Source organism: Bufo bufo, chromosome 1 (genome assembly GCF_905171765.1).
Source record: "Bufo bufo chromosome 1, aBufBuf1.1, whole genome shotgun sequence".
In the NCBI taxonomy this organism is placed as follows: domain Eukaryota; kingdom Metazoa; phylum Chordata; class Amphibia; order Anura; family Bufonidae; genus Bufo; species Bufo bufo.
Window position 1 is genome coordinate 674,911,489 of NC_053389.1, and position 21,387 is coordinate 674,932,875.

The 21,387-nt window shown below is 44.6% G+C and overlaps 1 protein-coding gene across 1 annotated transcript in view; it reads right to left on the reverse strand.

Annotated features, from left to right (window-relative positions):
- The window catches only part of IQGAP1 (IQ motif containing GTPase activating protein 1), a 146,794-nt gene that overhangs the window by 115,457 nt on the left and 9,950 nt on the right, over nucleotides 1–21,387 (reverse strand). The gene's annotated exons all lie outside the window — the stretch shown is intronic.

Below are 21,387 nucleotides of genomic sequence, written 5' to 3' on the forward strand. Positions count from 1 at the left end.
ACTGAGTACATATTTTTTATTTTTTTTTGCAGAACCATTGAAATGAATGGTTCCGTATACGGAATGCAAAAACCGGCCCGTAATTGGAAAAAAAAAAAAAACGGTGTGAAAGAGGCCTAAGGGTACTTTGACACTTGCGGCAGAGGATTGCGGCAGAGGATTACGGCAGGCAGTTCAGTCACCGGAACCGGATCCGGCAATCTGGACCCAAACTGATGGAATTTGTCAGGCGGATCCGTCTGACAAATGCACTGAAATACCAGATCAGTCTCTCCGGTGTCATCCAGAAAAACGGATCCGGTATTAATGTTTTTTTTTTTTTTTTCATTTTTAAAAGGTCTGCACATGCACAGACCGCAAAACCGGATCCGTTTTGCTGGAACACTTGGGGCCGGATCCGGCATTAATGCATTTCAATGGAAATGAATGCCGGATCCGGCATGGGATCAGTATTTTTGGCTGGAGAGAAAACTGCAGCATGCTGCGGTATTTTCTCCATCCAAAAAACATAAGAGGGACTGAACTGATGCATCCTGAACGGAATGCTCTCCATTCAGAATGCATTAGGATAAAACTGATCAGTTTTTTTCCGGTATTGAGCCCCTGTGACAGAACTCAATACCGGAAAAGAAAAACGCTAGTGTGAAAGTACCCTAACACAAAGTAAAGGCCCTTTCACACAGGGAAGTTATCCGCTAGTAAGGCTTATATTAGACGAGTAGATATAGCAAGTCAATCAGTGCATTTCCATGTACTAATCACATGGCTGTATGGGGACAATCAATGGTCAATACAATCAATGATCTCCATTTAGTCTGCGTTAGTCAGCGGCACATCCGCTGTTTACAGGCTTTTTTATGCTTGCATACGTTTGCTCGTTTGTCAGCTGACTAGCTGGCATGTTCACATGGGGAAACTATCATGGAAAAAACCTGCAATATATGACACCAGAATAACCTTATTTTTACAAGATCCTCATAACTTGTAGGCATGAGAAGGGCTGAATGATCTGAATGTAAAAAAGCTCCATGTACAAAGGTAACTGTGAATGTAAATTACTCTATATACTGTCACAAGAATAATACAGGTTCAATAAATGCATGTATTCATTTCATCTAGCTAGATAGTCCTAAAGATTTTAGGGCAATATAACAAGCAAATGTAATCAAAATTTAATGAAAAACAGAGCACCATGCTCCTTCAGATGCTGTATATCAGACAATGGTTCCCCCCATGCTCCATCCGACACCATGCATTAAATGGAGGTTTCCATCATGCTCCATCAGATGCCGTATATCAGACCAAAGTTTCCCTATATTCCATCAGATGCCATATATCAGACCATGGTTCCCGCCATGCTCCATCAGATGCCATATGAAACCGTGGTTCCAACCTAAGCTCCATTAGATGCCATATATCAGACAATGGTTCCCACCATGCTCAATCAAATGCCATATATAAGACCAAGGTTCCCCCATGCTCCATCAGATGCCATATCTGACCAAGGTTTCTCCATGCTCCATCAGATGCCATATATCAGACCAAGGTTCCCCCATGCTCCATCAGATGCTGTATATCAGACCAATGTTCCACCCATGCTCCATCATATGCCATACATCAGACCAAGGTGTCCTTATGCTCCATCAGACCAAGGTTCCCCCATGCTCCATCAGATGCTGTATATCGGAAGAAGGTTCCCACCATGCTCCATCAGATGCCATACATCAGACCATGGTTCCCTCCAAACTCCATTAGATGTCATACATCAGACCATAGTTCCCACCATGCTTCATCAGATGCTGTACATCAGACGACCATTCCCCCACGCTCCATCACATGCCATATATCAGACCATGGTTCCCACCATGCTCCATCATATGCCATACATCAAACCAAGGATCCCATCCCACCATGCTCCATCTGATGCCATACATCAAACCAAGGTGCCCCTATGCTCCTTCAGATGCCTTACACCAGACTACAGTTTCCCCATGCTCCATCGAAAGCCATATATTAAAACCAATCCCCCCCCCCCATGTTTCATCGGGTGCCATACAACAGACCAAGTTTTCCCCTGTTTTTTGTTCTTCCAAAGAAAACCCTCTATCCTACACAGAACTATAGTTTCCACAATAATTCCATCTTGTTTTTTAATGTAACATTTCATCTTAAATTATCTTCATAGCAGTCGGAACTTTATTATACAGTACTCCAACCCCATCATACATAAGTTACACAAAAAGTTTGAAAAGAGCGACCACTGGGGGGCACTAAGTATCTTACTGCATATGCAGAAATGAATTAGTAAAGAATGTTGGACCTATAAATGATATTTGTATCAAGACTCATGCACACGACCATATTTTTCTTCAGCGTGACGTTTTTTTTCAAGAATAATACACTGACCCATTCAATTACATGGGGCAATGCACACTTTTTTGCAGATCTGCGTGCCTATGGCATATCTAAATGGCATTTTTCTTGTCTGTCTGGCACATGTGAAGAGAGAGTCAGTCTCCTGACGTATAAAAGCATGGTTGACTATGCTTCTCAATATAGTGAAAATGTTCCAGCTGCATACTGCAACCACTCACTGAAATAGGTGAGGACCACAGAAGTCTATGGAAACGTGGTCTATGCAGCTGGAACATTTTTGGTAGTTGGAACTAGTAATGGATTTTAAAAAGTGGAAAAGTCCAAAAGGAAATTTGGTTCATATAGTGACGGTACAGGGAACTCTAGGCCCTAGCCCGTGGGCCCCTTGTAGGCAACATGCAGAAAAAGAATACCACAGCACTACATGGTAATCCCTTCCATACATCTAAATGGGGTTGTTTCTCCAGCATGTGCACGGATTTCCGTAAGCCCCATTTGCATGACTAGGACAGTCACAATCATTTCTGTAAGAAATCTGCCACATGTGAACCTAAATGTTCTCCCTATGGATTCCTGGACCAAAGACAAAACTGAGGCTAATACATTTCTGTAGCCTGTGATAAGTAGTGCGGCCCCCTAGTTGGATACGTCTATGGGAAGCTGTGTGTAAACTACTATGAGAGGAGATAAATAAGACATGAAGGTTTCTGTGTCAATTTGTAAGTCTCCTAGGGACACGGCACATGCAGGAAACACAATAATCGCTTCCTCCCCTGTATCTACGAAGACATTTCCTAGACTGGGGTTCCTGCACTTTCAGCCATGTGTACGTTACCCTAACAGGCTGTCACAAGACCCTAGCCATGTACATTAGAAGACAATAGATCTATTACCACAGTGGTACTTGTGCATTTCGCTCATCCTTTCTGGCCAACTTACTGAAGCCCAGAAGTCAAAATAAGGGAGAGAAACTTTTCAGCAAGAAAAAAAAAATCTTGCTAAAATGTATCTGCATCTCATAGTCCCAGTCAAGGAGGCCCTGACCTCTTCCTTAAAGGGGTTATCTAAGAATTGATATTGATGACCTATCCTCATTATAGGTCCTCAATATCAGATCGGTGGGGGTCCAAGCACCAAAAGGGGACGGAGCTGCGTCTAGGCCAGTGTTCCTCAACTCCAGTCCCCAAGGCCCACCTACTGGTCACGATTTGAGACTATCCCTCAGAATGAATACCTGTGGTAAGTCCTGATGCACTGACACTAATTATATCACCTGCTCAATACTAAGGAAATCCTAAAAACATGGCCGGCAGGTGGGCCCTGAGGACCGGAGTTGAGGAACACTGGTCTAGGCCACATGACTGATGTACGGTGACGTCACTGGCCTAGTAAGAGGTCTAAGCGCTCACAGAGTGCTATGGCCTCTTCCAACAGCTGATCAGTGGAGATATCAGATATATATGGCCTACCTTGAAGATCAAACAAAAAATGGATGGTAGGACAGCACCACTTACTTGGATACACTCAAGAGACTTTGCGGCGGTGCTCGTGACGTCAGGTCTCGGCCTCAGAGACCCCCAAAATGCCAGTAAAGATGAAGGTCACGGCACTCCAAAAGCTTGTTCAATGTTCTTTAATACACCAAAAAAGTATGTAGCTTGATAAAGACTATTGTTGCTGCTGTATTTTTTGGTGTATTAAAGAACATTGAACAAGCTTTTGGAGTGCCGTGACCTTCTTCATCTTTACTGGCCTACCTTGAAGGCCATCAATGGTAAAAATCCATTAAACCCCCCAGCAGCACCTCTCCAGTACTTTCTATCGGTCTCTGTTTACTAGGCAGAAGTGATGACAGTGCATTGACAACACAGCACTGCCAGGTTATGTCACATGTCATTGACGCAACATCAGCGCTGCAGGCTAGTAACAGACCAGTAGGGCGCACTGGAGCGATGGTCCTCGAACGCCTTGTATTATTTTATACAATTTAGCAGGGATCACAGGTTGTCAACGTAATGTCATTGCAGCGGCAATTCACATTTTTTATTTTATTTTTATTTTGCAGGAACCTAGCGATGGAGGCTCCTACTGAAACCTCCGCCACCGATATGAACCTAATCTAAATGTACCAATATAACAAAAGTAGTGATACTTAACATTTTTCCCCTGCCACTTCCAGCCTCACGCTCTGGTCCTGCAGAGCCGACATCATCTTCCAGTCTGTAGCAGTGACGTTCCATACACACCAGTATACAGCACATGACTGCTGAGGCCAGTGATCGGTTGAAGCGGTGAGAGTGTGTACTGGACATTACTGCTGCAGCCAGGAAGGTGACGTCAGTGCTATAGGACTGGAGCACGGTGCAAAAAGCAGCAGAGGAGAAATGGGGTGTACGACTTCTTTTGTTATTTTATAGCACATTTACTGTTGCTGCTAGAGTTTCAACCTCTTCAACTCCTTCACTTCCTTAGACCATTAGGTGAATTTAATTAGTATAAAATATTTTTTACTTATTTTCTGTTGCCTAAAACCTGGGTGCGTCCTATAATCATGACTATCTCATAGTCCAAAAAAGATGGTAATTGGGCAATTGTACAGTATGCGTGCTCATCCTCCACTGTCAGTAATCCTAATGGTAATTCTATAATGCTCCAGGTCCTCAGAGCATTTGCTGGAAGATACATAATTGAACATATTCTAATTTATACTACAATTAGTTATTAACCCTTGAAAAGTGATATCCAAAGGCTAGTGATCTACTACTGGAAACCGATGCACTTTTGGTTGACAATGGTCTATGTAGCTTTGCATGTGGTGACTGTAGATATTCGCATTATGAATGTGATCCCCAGACAGGCCGAGACTACACAGTACATTTTATTAGTGCTTCATACCTATGAGGTGTGGCACATTGTGACCACACGTGGCTCAAGATGGTAGACTTACTACAAAATGAGGTCTCAGCAGTAACTCCATGTATGCTTACTACATGTCAAATACTATACGCAGTGACCTAGCCAAGTCTGCTGCACAAAAAAGGCTGTTAAAGCCTCATGCACACAAACGTGCGCGCCCCGGGTCGTGCTGCGGCCTGCAAATTGCGGGCCGCAATGCACGAACACCCATCGTGAGGAAGCTGCAGCGGATCGCGGACCCATTCACTTTAATGGGTCCACGATCCGGCCGTTCCACAAAAAGATAGAACATGTTCTATCTTTTTGCGGAACGGAAGTACGGGACGAAACCCCACAGAAGCACTCCGTAGAGCTCCCGTAGGGTTCCATTCCGTGCTTCCGTTCCGCATCTCCGGATTTGCGGACCCATTGAAGACACAGGCAGGAGGGGGATGCAGCTGCAGTCTGGTGTGTGGCACTGCGTGCTGTGAGAGGGGAAAAAGTGGGACACCTGATTGACTTGGGACTCCCCAGTTCTTATACAATGTCAGGAAGAGCTGCTTACAAGCAGGGAGCGTGAAAATACCCAGCAGGAGGGAAGAAAAATGACTGAACTAATGCAGGTTAGAGACGACATTTCTAGCTGCACTACATCTAGTATACTTTCACATCTGCCGAAGGCCTCTTACACACGACCGTATGTATTTTGCGGTCCGCAAAAAAACAGATCCGCAAAAAATACGGGTGACATCTGTGTTCATTCCGTATTTTGCGGAACGGAACAGCTGGCCCCTAATAGAACAGTACTATCCTTGTCCGCAATGCGGACAATAATAGGACATGTTCTATTTTTTTGCAGAACGAAAATACGGAAACGGAATGCACATGGTGTACCTTCCGTTTTTTGTTTTTTTTGAGGACCCATTGAAATACGTTCGTGTGCAAGAGGCCTAAGGAAAGAAGGGAGATTTCTTTTTGTGACAGTAGACAGAGGGAAACACGTCTCCGTCCTTTTCTCAATGAATGAGAAATGACAATTGTTGTTTGGGATTACACAAATGTGGAAGCTGAAGATTACTGTCTGGAAACAACCATGCCACCATTGACTCACTGCTTGCTTTTCCTCAATGATCTCCCGCAGGTACCGACAAGTCCCGAGGAGTACAGCTCTGCCCTGTATACAGTACTGAGCAGCACAGCGGACAATGTGTTGGTATAAATACAGGGCTGCAGGTGCAGAAGAGAAGCCAAGACATCGGGCAAACAGAAAGGAAGGCTTCTTTCCAATAACAAGGTGACCTATTCATGCTGTACCAACGGGAACCGCTGGATTAGGTTACTTTCTACTATAGGTATACAAACAGGGCATGCGCTGTGCAATATAGGGTTGTCACAATGCCAAAATTTTGATTCGAATTCGATACCATAAAAAAGTATTGCGAAATTCGATACCACGCAAAAATAATAAAAAACACCAAAAAAGCTGTGTACATTCCGCATTTTATGGACATCCAGCCCATACTAGAACACTGTCCTATCCTATTTTTTGGGGTGACAAGGTGACTAAAAAATGTTGAATCTATTTTAATAGTTTGGACTTGGTGATACATAAAATGTTTTTTTTTTTATCGTTTATATATTATATATGTAAAATTGAGAAAGGGGATGAATTAAAAAACTTTTAATATTTTATTTCATTTTTTTTTACTTTGTATTTAATAACAATTAGCCCCCATAGGGGCTAGAACCTGGGATATTTTGATCCCTTGTCCTATTCGCCCTAATAGAGCTTCATTAGGGTGAATAGGACTTCACACTCCCTGCTGTGTGTGCATAGTGCACACAGCAGCAGGGAGCTTTCCATGGCAGCCAGGGCTTCAGTAGCGTCCTGGCTGCCATGGTAACGATCTGAGCACCGCGATTTTACTGCTGGGGCTCCGATCAGAAGCTGCCACTGCACCACCAATAAAAAGGAGGAATGAGGAGGGGAGGGGACCCTGTGGCCACTATGCCATCAATGATTACAATACTTGGGGGGGGCACACTGCACCACCAACTAAGATAATTTACCCCTAAATACAAATATAGGCTACGGGTGCCGGCCGTATCACATACCAGGCACCCAGCCTCAATGATCACCCGAATCGCAGTAATTACCCCTCAGGTGCGGCACCTGAGGGGTTAATTGCCGCGGATCACATACCCTGTTGTTGAGGCTGGGTGCCGGGTATGTGATACGGTCGGCACCCATAGCCTATATTTGTATTTAGGGGTAAATTATCTTCATTGGTGGCGCAGTCGTCACAACCCCTCCCCTCCTCCTCACTACACTTGTCATTGGTGGCAGCGGTGGCCGCGTCACAGTGGGGAAGGAGGGAGGTACTGCCTCCTTCTCCACTGTGCTGCGGAGGAGAACATGGTGCGCGCTGAGGGCGGCACGTGCCATGCTCTCTAAGAGATACTAGGCTGTGCAGTAGCACAGCCTAGTATCGGTAAATAGCAAATCCCGGTATCGAATCAATCCTGGTCTAAAAGTATCGATTGGGCATCAATAGTTCGATACCCGATGCAACCCTAGTGCAATATAGAAGAAATATCAAAAGGTGAACAATTGTTTAAAGCAGTGGTCCCCAACCAGTGGGTCAGGAGCCACATGTGGCTCACCTTGGGAGTCCTGAGTTAGGACCATATGTACTGGTATATGACATTGTTGCAGACTTAGGGTGCATTCACACAACCGTATAAATGGATCCGCATCCGTTCTGCAATTTTGCGGAACGGGTGCGGACCCATTCATTTCAATGGGGCCACAAAAGATGCACACAGTACACCGTGTGCTGTCCGCATCCATTGTTCCGTTCCGCGGCCCTGCAAAAAATATGGAGCATGTCCTATTCTTGTCCGCGGTTCGTCTTCTGCCGGTCCTGTGTGCTGGATAAATCTTGTGCCTGCGCAGTGCCGTTTACCCAGCACACAGGACCGGCAGAAGATTAATGCTGCCTGACCCTGTCAATCAGGGACGGCAGGGCGTGACATGAGGTGGGAGAACAGAGCCTCTAGGAGCAACGCCGCCCCCCCCCCCCGCGCTCCTAGAGGCTAATTTGCATATCATCAATGTTAAAATTGTGCACTAATTGGCGCATGAATAAGCATAAGAATAGTAGAGATAGAGTCTGCTGACATTAGCACATCGCTAATGTCAGACAGTTTAATAGGGTTAATTCTGGTGACAGAAACCCTTTAACTGGGGAACGAACAGAACATTTACACGGTTCCCTCCTTTTCATCTTTTTCGTTGCAGACCCATTTTCGGTCTTCTCTTCTGCCATCCAAGATGGCTGCAACTCTTCACAGACTACCTGATAGAAACTGTGCATCGGTAGCCCAAGACACCTCCTACCTGTTCAGCCCTGTTCTTGGATTGGCCAGGACTGCTCATGTGAGCAGTGCTGGCCAATCCAAGGGCAACAGATAGTGTCTTGGGGTCCTAAATGCACAGTGTGCATCAGGCAGTCGGAGAAGCAGTGCGGCCATCTTGTATGGCAGAAGAGGAGCCCAGGAACTGTCGAATCTGCAAAAGATGAAAAGTATTAAGTATTGTGTTTGTTCCCCAAGTAATGTGAATTTTTTTTCTTGAACAGGAAGGTCACCATTTTTCATTTCTCTCAGGTTTTGCACTTAAAGGGGTTGTCCGAGTTATTTTTATTGATGACGTATTCTCAGGATAGGTCATCAATATAAAAAAAGTGGACAACCCCTTTAGGCTACTTTCACATCTGCGCTTTCCCTTTCCACTATTGAGATCGGTCATAGGATCTCAATAGCGGGGAAAATGCTTCCGTTTTGTCCCCATTGTCAATGGGGACAAAATGGAACTAAAAGGAACGGAGTGCACCAGAATGTATTCTGTTCTGTTTCATTGCACTTCCATGATGCACACAAGCGCTGATCCTTCCCCCATTGACTTACAATGGTTTAAGAGACAGATCAGTCATGGCTAGAGATAATAAAACCAGATCCGTTCATAACGGATGCAGACGGTTGTATTATGACGGATCCAGCAAAAATGCAGGTGTGAAAGTAGCCTTAATCTACTAGTGTTTTGAGTGAGGTATGCCATCTCCTGCACAAGTTAAGGCTACTTTCACACTTGCATTTGGTCCGTTCAGATAATACAACCATCTGCATCCGTTCAGAACGGATCCGTTTGTATTATCTTTAACATAGCCAAAACGGATCCATCTTGAACACCATTGAAAGTCACTGGAGGACGGATCCGTTTTCTATTGTGTCATAGAAAACTGATCCGTCCCCATTGACTTACCTTGTGTGTCAGAACGGATCCGTTTGGCTCAGCTTCGTCAGACGAACACCAAAACGCTGCAAGGAGCTTTTTGGTGTCCGCCTCCAGAGCAGAATGGTGACTGATCGGAGGCAAACTGATGCATTCTGAGCGGATCCTTTTCCATTCAGAATGCATTAGGGCAAAACTGATCCGTTTTGGACCGATTGTGAGAGCCCTGAACGGATCCGACAAACGGAAAGCCAAAAAGTCAGCGTGAAAGTAGCCCAACACAAAAAGTGAGGAACCCAGAAAAAAATCATTTAAGATGAATGCACTATAGAGGTCAGAACAGATCAGTCATGGATCCTTTAAAAATGGAAGCCATTATGTCAGCGTGGGCTTGCATTTGACAGACCAGAAGCCCCTCACACTTGCTCAGTATCCTGATAACGTGCCTCTCAGCAGGAACAGGTCTGCCCAGGGATATCCGTGATCCCACATGTACATTGTATGGCTCACAAATAATATCCACATTTCTCAGCCATTTTGGTTCAGTCTGAAACCCTGTGATATCAGACTCGCAGCCTGAGATTGCCAGTACGTAGCGTTTGTCTGCAGAAAACCCTATAATAAGTGTCAATGGACAATATAGTACAGCAATCGGCTCTTGTTTAAAGGCCGAACACAGTCACGTGAACAATGGGATCGTTCTCGTGGACATTCATTTACATTATTGTCAGCTGCACATCCCATGTTCACACGGGCCAATGTGCTGACGATAAAAAAGATACTTTTATGCCGGTGTTCTAACAAAAAAACCTTACCCCGTGAAAATCCCTTATCTTCATCACTTCCGGTGACGCGGCCACACCGGACATGACGAAGATCAGCTGTAGGAGAGGGTGTGCGCCTCAGCGCAAGCACACTACCACGGGTAAGGTAAAATTACAGGGAGCGCTGCGGGAGAAGCTGAGGTGCACACCCCCTCCTCCAGCTGATCTCCGCCATGTCCGGCGTGGCCGCGTCACTGGAAGTGACAAGGGGTAAGGGCTTTTCACGGGGTAGGGTTTTTTGTTAGAACACTGGTGTAAAAGATTCAATCAACCGATTGTCAGCTGATCAGCGGGCCTTTTACATGGGCTAAAGTTCGGCAAGGAATGTTCTTTTCGAAGGACAATCGCCCTATGTAAAAAGTCCATTACTTACTTGTCATGAGACCAATAGTCCAGGGGAGGACCACTATAACTTATAATCACACTCAATGGTGGCGTTGTATTGACCTATGGTACCACGCAGATTACAGGAGAAGTAGTCAGGAGAGACAAGCAGTTTTCATTAGAAACCTGTCTAATGACTCATTAGGTATAGAACTTCATTGTGTAGAAGTACAGCTTTGTTTTACCGGTCTGTAGAGAGAATACAATGTGGGTGTTACCAAAGGAAACCTATTACACAATTTAGAAATTTTCCAATTGACTACAATTATAAAGAGGGTGATCTGGGGATTTTTTTATTTTTTTTAATCCTGATTTTGATCTATTCTAATATGTGTGTGTGGAGGGGCGTCATGGTCCTGTTCTGGGGAGACAAGGATCGTACAAGCGAAACTTCATCTTGTCTGGATCTGTATTTTCTCAAGGGTTGTCTAGGACTAACTTATGCTCAGCTTTTAGGCCCTGTTCAGGTGACACTGACGGCCTCTGGAAAAGCTCTTTCCATAGGCATTAACGGTAACCACAGGGATCCACTGTCCCCACAGACAGTGTCCTTTTGGCATATATCATGTCGGTATACCACAAAAAAGAAAATGTATGAAATAACATAGTATACTAACATATGCAATAAAAATAAAAAAAATAAAAATATAATATATATTGTGTACTATACATTTTGCTAGAATGGGATCCCAGTGGCCACACACCTCACTGTGTGCCATTATAGCGGCACACGGCATGCCTCTGTTGGAGCATTTCCTGGAGTATGCGTCCATCTCAGGCCACTATTATTATTTGAACAGGGTCTTACACTTATCGAAGTGAACGCCCAATCAGACAGGCCGAACATGCGTGTTTATAAGTCGGCCAACGCCATTCGTCTATGACCTCCATTAGGAAAACAAGCACCTTCTAGTCTGCACTGCATCTTCATAAAAGATAGAAATGATAAAAGCCGGCTCTTGACGCTTCCATAAAATTCTAAATACGCACGTCCTTTCGGGGTTAACGTTCTACAAATAAACGGTGTGCGTATCTCTACGTTTAATTGCCACATCGCAGGCCTGCGGCTGGGATAATAAAATGCCATGCAGGAACACGTCTGTAACACGACAGTCTTTTAATAACTTGCACACAAAACATTTCACAATTTGCCAGGCTCTGAGCTATAACGAAATGATACCCGCTCAATAAAACAGCAAAGGTTCATGGGATGGCAATTTGTATGAATTTGCATGGGTCATAGAAAGAAAACCTACATGTAGGAGAACATAGTTAATACTCCAAATGCAGATTATTCTGTGTAGTGCACGACAAGTGTAATCAACCTGTTTTAAAGTAGTTAACCCACAATATATATATATATATATATATATATATATATATATATATATATATAGTAATGCACAAAATTATTTTACCAAGTCAATGCAAAAATGCTGTTCTCCAATGTAATTTTCACTCTTAGGCTACATGCACACGGCCGTATGTGTTTTGCGGTACGCAAATTGTGGATCCGCAAAAAAAAGGATGACGTTCCGTATGGCATCCGTTTTTTTTGCGGATCCATTGTAATAATGCCTATCCTTGTCCGCAAACTAGAAAAAAATAGGACATGCACTATTTTTTTTTTTTTGCGGCACGGAACGGACATACTGATGCGGACAGCACACTGTGTGCTGTTCGCGTTTTTTGCGAACCCATTGAAATGAATGGGTCTGCATCCTAGCCGCAAAAAAAAAAACGGATCGGACAACAAACAAAATACGGTCGTGTGCATGTGGCCTTACTAGCTTCTTTACTCACCCCTCTGCAGCTCATGTCTCTTCATTTTCTCTCAGCAGGCTGCAGTTTGCCTCATGTGACAACAACCTGCATATCCCAGGAGTGATAAACAGCACTATGGTATGTAATGACCCCCCCCCCCGCCAAAAATTTTTTATATATATATATATATATATATATATATATATATATATTATATATATAAATTCTGTGGCCACTGTCCAGAGAGAAACAGAGTTAGATACTTCTATGAATTTAGAGGCAGGGATGAATGAGTGAGTGAAAGGTGTCTGGGCCACTGCACTATGAAATCACTATGCTGGCATGGAAAAAAGGAAGCGAGCAGGAAAGTTACTGAGCATGCTGGTCCTCCACTGACAGCAGGAGGTGGACCAGAAGGATAAACAGCAGGGGGTGCTACTATACAAAAAAACTAAATATTTTTATTGTACTAATACGTCATTTAATTGTATAGAATGGTTTGCAACACTCCAATTTGTAGAAGTTAGTTTCTTCATATTGGGACAGACTCCTACTGTCCAACTTTGTACTGTCTAAGAATATGAATTACAGTCGTAAAGTCAAATTTAATATTCAGGCTTGTGTGTAAAATTTGCTTCGTTCTGATGAACTATCAGCTCATTGGTCCCTGTAAAAGGACCTTTAGACAAACACTCTTAAAGGGCATCTGTCAGCAGACGTACCCATGACACTGGCTGACCTGTTCCATGTGCGCTTGGCAGCAGAAGGCATCTGTGTTGATCCCATGTTCTTATGTGCCCGCATTGCTGAGAAAAATGAAGCTTTAATATATGCAAATGAGCCTCTAGGAGCAACGGGGGCGTTGCCGTTACACCTAGAGGCTCTGCTCTCTCTGCAACTGCTACGTCCTCTCCATCTGATTGATAGGGCCAGACTGTGAAACCATCACCACTCCTGGCCCTATCAAAGTGGAAAGGGTTCGGCAATTGCAGAGAGAGCAGAGCCTCTAGGTGCACCTGCCTCTTCCTGGGTCCGCGACATCACGCCCATCTGTCAAGTGGCCTTTCTGCATCCTCAGTCCCAGGCAATAGAAAGGGACTGAGCTGTAATACCAACCACAGCGATTATACAATGGGCAGTACTGTGCCTGGTGTACTATGAAGAGGCCACAGAGATCGTTACAGCCCCTTCAATCAGCTGATCAGAGGGAGTGACAGGAGTGAGACCCCCACCAATCTGCTATTGATGACATACTGATCAGCGGGGCGCTAATCTACAGAAATTACATGCAGGAAGCTACAGAAAGCAGGGTTTGTCTGTACAAGGCTTCTTGCTTCCTGATGCACACATTCATGAGAGCCCGGTTAATGGTTTGTACGCAGCACAGTCAGTCTGATAGAGCTAGTTTTCTGCTGGGAACGTAGTAGTGATGCATATCACGCATAGACAATATGAGCAGGACAAAAAGTCACAGCTAGGTCTGCGCTGACAAGTGGGTGACCTCATGCATAGTGCCGATGGGAGAGGCTTGGAAATAGTTTCCAAGATCCCTGCATTAAATGGTGAACTCCCCAGCCCCGAGCAATTTCTTCCATTCACAGCCCCATTAGCACAAGCAGTCAGACAAGATAGCCAGGAGTGTGTAGCAATCCAATCTGCAGAGGATCCACATACACCGAATGTTTCCAAATTCCCTCTGTGCTACAAATAGCTACAGGACACTGGAAGAGCGCGCACTCCGAAAGAATAATCATGGTTACTGAAAAGGAGCTCTCCGTGTAATGTCTCTGAATGCAAGTATGCTCGGGCAGTGGTATCTGCCACCCCTTTAGCCATCGTCAGGTACACCTTTAGACCTCCACAGACCCGACCACACCCTGAATGTCTTCATACCTTGTCTCGAGGAAGCTACACATAGCAATTACCATTAGGCCTCTCCCCAAGCTATAGTAGTCGGAGAAGATTAGCACACCTACGTTCAACAAAGGATACAGGGTGGAAGGCTTGAGAATGAATGGAGACTACTATGAGCGGCATCACCAAGGACTGGAAGATTCCCACGTGCAGTCCCTAATGAGAAAATAGGAAAGCCCGATCGTTCCACACCTTTCTGAGGGAGTGCAAAAGGTTTCATCCAGAATCTGCCCACAAATCCGAACATGGCCTACTGACTCAGGGTTCATGCACACGACCATAGTCGTTTTTTGCGGTCCGCAGATCGCAGACCTGCAAAACAAAGATACCGGCCATGTGTGTTCAAAGTCCTGCCCTCTGTAAAACGGTCCTATCCTTGTCTGCAAAACAGACAAGGATAGGACGTTCTATCTTTTTTGTGGGGCCACGGAACAGACAGGATCGGTAAGGCTACTTTCACGTTTTGGCTTTCTGTTTGTGAGATCCGTTCAGGGCTCTCGCAAGCGGTCCAAAACGGATCAGGTTGCCCTAATGCATTCTGAATGGAAACAGATCCGCTGAGAATGCCTCAGTTTGTCTCCGTTCAGTCACCATTCCGCTCTGGAGGCGGACACCAAAACGTTGCGGAGCCAAACTCTGACAATAGAAAACGGATCTGTCCCCCATTGACTTTCAATGGAGTTCATGACGGATCCGTCTTGGCTATATAAGACATAATACAACCGGATCAGTTTATGACGAATGCATGCGGTTTTATTATTGTAACGGAAGCGTTTTTGCAGATCCATGACGGATCAGCAAAAAACGCTAGTGTGAAAGTAGCCCAAGACTGAGCGACAAAGGAGTCGTTCCTTGGTGTAGTGAACGTTTTAACAATGACTCTTTAGACGCGCCGATTGTTGTTCACAAAATCGTAATTTCGATCACATATTCTATTGTTTGTAAAGCAGTTGCGATAATTTGAGTGGCGCGCTTAAACACACCCACGGTGTAATCGTGTATGCAGTGAACGATTCCTGTTTACACGTATGAAATCGTTAACGCCCAACGATGAATTCTGTGCCCACACAAACGATTGAACCAGCGAGAAATCTACCGATTGTTGGCTGTCTCTCTATCGCTCATTGCTTTTACGCTGCTCGATAATCGTGCAGTTTCGCTCGATTTGACAATAATTTACAGGATAATCGGCTTGTGTCAAGGTGCCTTTAAGTAGTCATTTCTGTAGAAGGTTTATGGGGACTTCAGAGCTATGGTTACTGTTGTTCTGGGCCTGCCTGATGACTGTGCACACATAGGCCATTATGGGGGAGTAGAAAGGATACAGTGTGTCATGCAGCTTTTAACAAGCTCACATAAGTAAACATGCCCTCACATAGCTGCCCAGTCATCCATGAAAGTTTAACAGCAAAAACATGTGAGGCTGAAAGGATAATAAGAAAAGACATGTGGGATGCTTCAAGGGGTTGTCCGGGTTAGTAGCCCACAGCCCAATCCTCAGCCCATAGTCTCTACTTTCCAGCGTCGCAGTCCTATTCCTGGCTGCTTCGGTTCCCTGCTAGCTTGGTTCCATGACCGCTGCAGCCAATCCCTGGCCTCAGCAGTCACAAGTGCTAGAACGCCACATCACTAGCAGCTGAGAACTCATGAGACGCACACCGCCCAAGGCTCACATATCAGTGTTGTCACCTGTAAAGGAAGGGTCTTTTTCCTATTCAAAAAATGTAATATCCTTATTCCTGCCCTTATATGCCCTCAGGAATAGCGCACTGGTGGCCGGTAGGTGGGTGAAAACTACTACAAGGTCTCATGCACACATCTGGATTTTTCATCTGCATTCTTTGCAGGTAGCTGACTGACCCGTTAATTTCTAAGGGACCATGAAAACATCCTCATTTTTTGGAGGATCCCCGTAGTCAGTCCACAAACTATGGAACAGGTCCTAGTCTTGTCCATTTGCAGACAAGAACGTCCCTTTGTATTGATGAGAATGGGAAAATACAGAATGCACACAGAAAGTGTACGTATTGGGCAGATCCGTTACTTGCGGACCAAAATATGGACACGACTGTGTGCATGAAGCCTAAAGAAGGCTACACCCAAATGTAGGACAAAAAAATAAATAAATCTATGAACTATTGTGTTCAGGGCAAATCCACAGTGAAGTCCACTGGTAGACATAGGAGATTCCCCAATCTAAATGCAGCAGTTACAGGCTAGTGGCTTGGTGATTTCTAATATCTTTATATGATGATGAATTCAGCAATGATACAAAATACTTTACTTCACTGACAAGGGACCAACTATGGCTACAAATGATTCAATTTGAACCACCAATCCCTCAAAATATCTTTGCTCAATGCACATCACAACGCAAAATAAATAAGGAACATGGTTTTCTTCAGTGGCAGATGTGAGGGCTTACCAGCATCTGGCCATCTACACCGGTGCTTCTCAAAATGTGTGGTGGGCCTCATCAAGGACGCCCCCTTAGCTGCTGGTGAAGTACCGGTTAGCAGGCAGTTTTTGGCAGAAGTGATTATACTCTACACAGTCCTTTCTATGGCTGCAGCGGTCTTTGGTCTATTTTATACTACACGTAAATCAGGAGAGAAATGAAACATAAATTGAGCAATATCTGTCATTTTAGCATGGCCTTTAACCACAGATGGTGAGGCCCAGGCGTTACCCTAAAGGGATTGTGCAAGCTATATATATCCGATCGGCGGGGATCCGACACCCAGCACCCCTGGTGATCAGCTGTTTGATGAGGCGGCACTCCATGTAAGAGTGGCTTCCTCTTCATTACACTACGGGTCGTCTCCATTGTAGTAGTAGCATAGTCTAATTACAAGTATATGGTCCATTCAAGTGAATTACACTACACCGCCAAAAATTCCGATACGACGGGCAGTGTAATGACGCATGGAGCACCGCCTTCTATTCAAACAGCTGATTGGCGGGTGCCTGGTGTCAGACCCCCACTGATCAGATATTGATGACTTATCCTGACTATAAATGGCCTGCACAGCCCCTTTAAGACTGTCTGGTGTATACATTTGGTATACAAATGTATACCATGAACCCAATATGAATTCAGCTTGAAAGGGGTATCAGATTAGAAGACCCCCCCACACAAATTATATAATGAAGTGACTTGAAGGGATTCTGTCAGCAAGATTTTCGATATAGAGCTGTTCATATCATCCCATCAGTCTCCATTATCTAATTAAAAATATACTCGTTTTACCCCCACCTGTCCTTTCATTTTTGGCAGCAGTCCTGGCAGCAGCCTCAGCGAACGAAGCGCGCATGCACCAGCTGTCTGCGCACTTCGCTCGCAGTCGCTGACCCGTCGATCCAGGGCACATGCGCGAGATTACGGCGCACCATCGGCGATGAGAGGAGTGAGTAATTAGCAGTGGGGGCGCTGGGCTACGAGGTAAGGGGCGCGGCTGGGCACAAAAGGCCAGAGGGACAGCCCCTTGGGCCCGTTAGTAAGGTAATTAGCGTATAAATAAAACCGATTTTTATAAAAAATGAAAAAAGGACAGGTGGGGGTAAAACTAGTATATTTTTAATCAGATAATGGAGACTGATGGGATGATATGAACAGCTCTATATCGAAAATCTTGCTGACAGAATCTCTTTAATACTGCAATAGTTTCTAAGTCCTAGACACTTTCTCAGAATTCGTGCATTCATTCTCTATACACCGAGAGTGCAACGTTAGTTGCCCTGCCGATTAAAAGGGGTCGGCCACTTTCTGGTTACTGTTGACCAATGTGTAGGTAGGATGACTATATGGCTCTTACTAATACAGCCTTTGTTGACATTCTGCCCCATTTCATGAGATATACCCCCTTGTTGGCCAAGTCTTTTGTGCTGTCCACATGGAGGTCCTGTCCATAAAATGGCTGCTGATGGAGGGTCATGTGACCAGGCAAATCACTCCGTCTCCTCCAATCAAATACTCTGCACCTGCCATATGCACTTGTACTGTTGGAAGCTTAGGTCAGGTGCAGTGAGTTTGAATGGAGGAAGCCGAATGAAGTGCTTGGTCACATGACCCTCCATCTGCGGCCATCTTATGGACAGGACCTTTGTGAAAAGCCCAGAAGATTTGCCCAACAAGGGTATACCATTTATGAAATATAGCAAATGGCACAGAATATCAACAAAGGCTATATTACTAAGTGCCATATACTCACCTTACCTACACATTGGTCACAAGCATCCAGAAAGTGCCAACCACTTTAACTGTTCGGCAGTAAATCCGGCAGAGGAGGCTTCATCCATTGTGTAGTGGACAGAGCCGGTAACCACAGCGCGGCTTCCACTGAAGTGAAAGGAAGTAGAACTACAGTAACCAGCTCTGTACACTACACAATGAATGGAGCCATGTAGTTCTGGGCATGGCATCTATTTCCACCACCATAGTTACTCCGCAACAGTTCAGCAGGGGTGTTGGACCCTGTCCGATCAGATAGTTATGGCCAATCCTTAGGATAGTCCATCAATATAAAAATCCTGGAATAACCCTTTAGTGGACCAGTGCAGTTACAGACTTCAGCAGTACAAAAATCTATAGAAAAAGAAATAACCAACACACAAAAATCAGTCCTCAATGCAAAATGCAGCCATTACTGAGGACTCCAGGTAATGCCTTTTGCATAACTAGGAAAGCTAGGATTCTTGGAGAATGCAATGCATGAGCTAATTAACTAAGATTGTTTTTGTCCAGTCCGGTATTTCCTGAAGGGAAGCCGCAGGCATTACAGCCCTACACCATAAACATGAGAACAATTCAAGCACACTACAGTGCGAATCCGGGTTAGATAACCCATATTAGGGAATTCTGAGTTAACAGAGGGGCGTCCTGTGTTCCGGACCCTCATCTCTTGGTCAGATTGGGCAACGGTGACAGAGCGTCTCCCTTTTTCTCTCTCTGGAGGACCCGCCCTGTTCTCCATTACACTGGCAACCTATTGATCTGAATGAGAACTGTGTAATGCTTAATGTCACCTGTGGTGGTGCTACAGGGAAAATGAACACTGCCTACAACCGATCCTTGTGGATTTCACTGGGGCAAATGGTGATCTGCATATGGTCAGATGGCCAGTAGAGACTGTCTGAGCGGAGAAGTCCTGTAAACTGTAATGTGAACTCTCACAACTGTCGACGTCAAGGGCCTCTTGCTACCTAAAAATGCACAAAACTAAACCATACCTCTAATTCCAGATACATTGACAAACCTGTGCTGTAAATGGGACATTCTACATAGACCTTCCATGTAGATTCTCCTGCTCTCCCTATTGCACGTTGTTACTGCTCCTAGACTAAGAGGTTGTCTCACTAAGACAACCCCTGTCCAGATGACTTGTGGGCATCATACATTTTTGCAAAAGGGGCTGTCTTCCCAAGTCAATCCTCTAAAGGCATCTGCTAATTCTGCCAGAAAAACAAGTAAGGGTACCAGCTGTAAGGACTACCAGATTATACATTTATCTGAAATGGTGGGCATATTTAAGACAAAGCGGACAACTCCAAGAGGACAACATGAACCCTAAAAAATTCAGTGAAATATACCCCTATGAGGATATTTAGTCCATCAAGTAAATTCACAGTTTGCAGACCACAAGATCTGATCCCAAGGACTCTGGGATGGGAAAGGGGTGGGATGTGTGTCAAAGTCACATGCTGATCATCAACAGATGGTTGTACGGACAAGAAATGGTCACAGCTCTCTATGGAGAGAACCTACATTTCCTGAGCACCCCATATCATGGAAATAAATACTGACAACCCCCTAAATTACAGCCCAGTTAAGGGTACTTTCACACTAGCATTTTTCTTTTCCGGCATAGCGTTCCGTCCTAGGGGCTCTATACCGGAAAAAGAACGAATCAGTTTTATACTAATGCATTCTGAATGGAGAGTAATCCGTTCAGGATGCATCAGGATGTCTTCAGTTCAGTCTTTTTGACTGATCAGGACGGAGATAATACCGTAGCATGCTACGGTTTAATCTCCGGCCCAAAAAAAAAAACGCATACTTGCCTTTTTTTCCATAGAAATGTATTAGTGCCGGATCAGACATTCAAAATACCGGAATGCTGGATCCACCCTTTCCGGTCTGCGCATTCGTAGACCGAAAAAAAAAAAGTGAAAAAAATAAATGCCGGATCCGTTTTTCCGGATGACACCGGAAAGACGGATAAGGCATTTCAATGCATTTGTAAGACGGATCAGGATCCTGATCAGTCTTACAAATGCCATCAGTTGGCATACGTTTTGGCGACAAAACTGCTTGCCACATCACTCTGTCGCAAGTGTGAAAGTAGCCTAAGAGCTAGAGTCAGAGGAGAAGTCTGCCGACTCCAACTCAAGCTTCAGATTAAAATGATTTAGTATTAATAATGTATTAATCAATCATTTACTCACAAGAAATTAAAAGTCCAATAAATACAATTTATCTTCTAAATAATTTGTGATTACTAATTATGATACAGGAGACGGAGTGGGGCTTACTGATGGATGTCTGAAATGTAGCAGCACCTGCATGAGGCGTCATGTCTGACATAGTCTATCATACGTGTGACACTTTTCAGCACATATGTTATGGACTCCGTGCCAAGTCGCACATACACACCCTTTGAGGAGATGCAGGAATAGTTTTGACACACAAACAAGACATTTCTTGATAAGGCAGAAGGAAGCTGTGACGCCACTAGAGATTACATCATGGTGTCATATAGGGTCTGTTTAGCTTCTCTTTCCTGGAACTTCTACTGGAAGAGGCATGGCTGTTGTAGATCTCAGTGCCACGACCTCACAGACCACTACACAATATAAAGGCATTGCTGCGGCCCATCACCTTCTGCTTTTTATGTTGTACAGTGTACTATGAACCCTGAAGTGTTGGGGCTAGCAGCT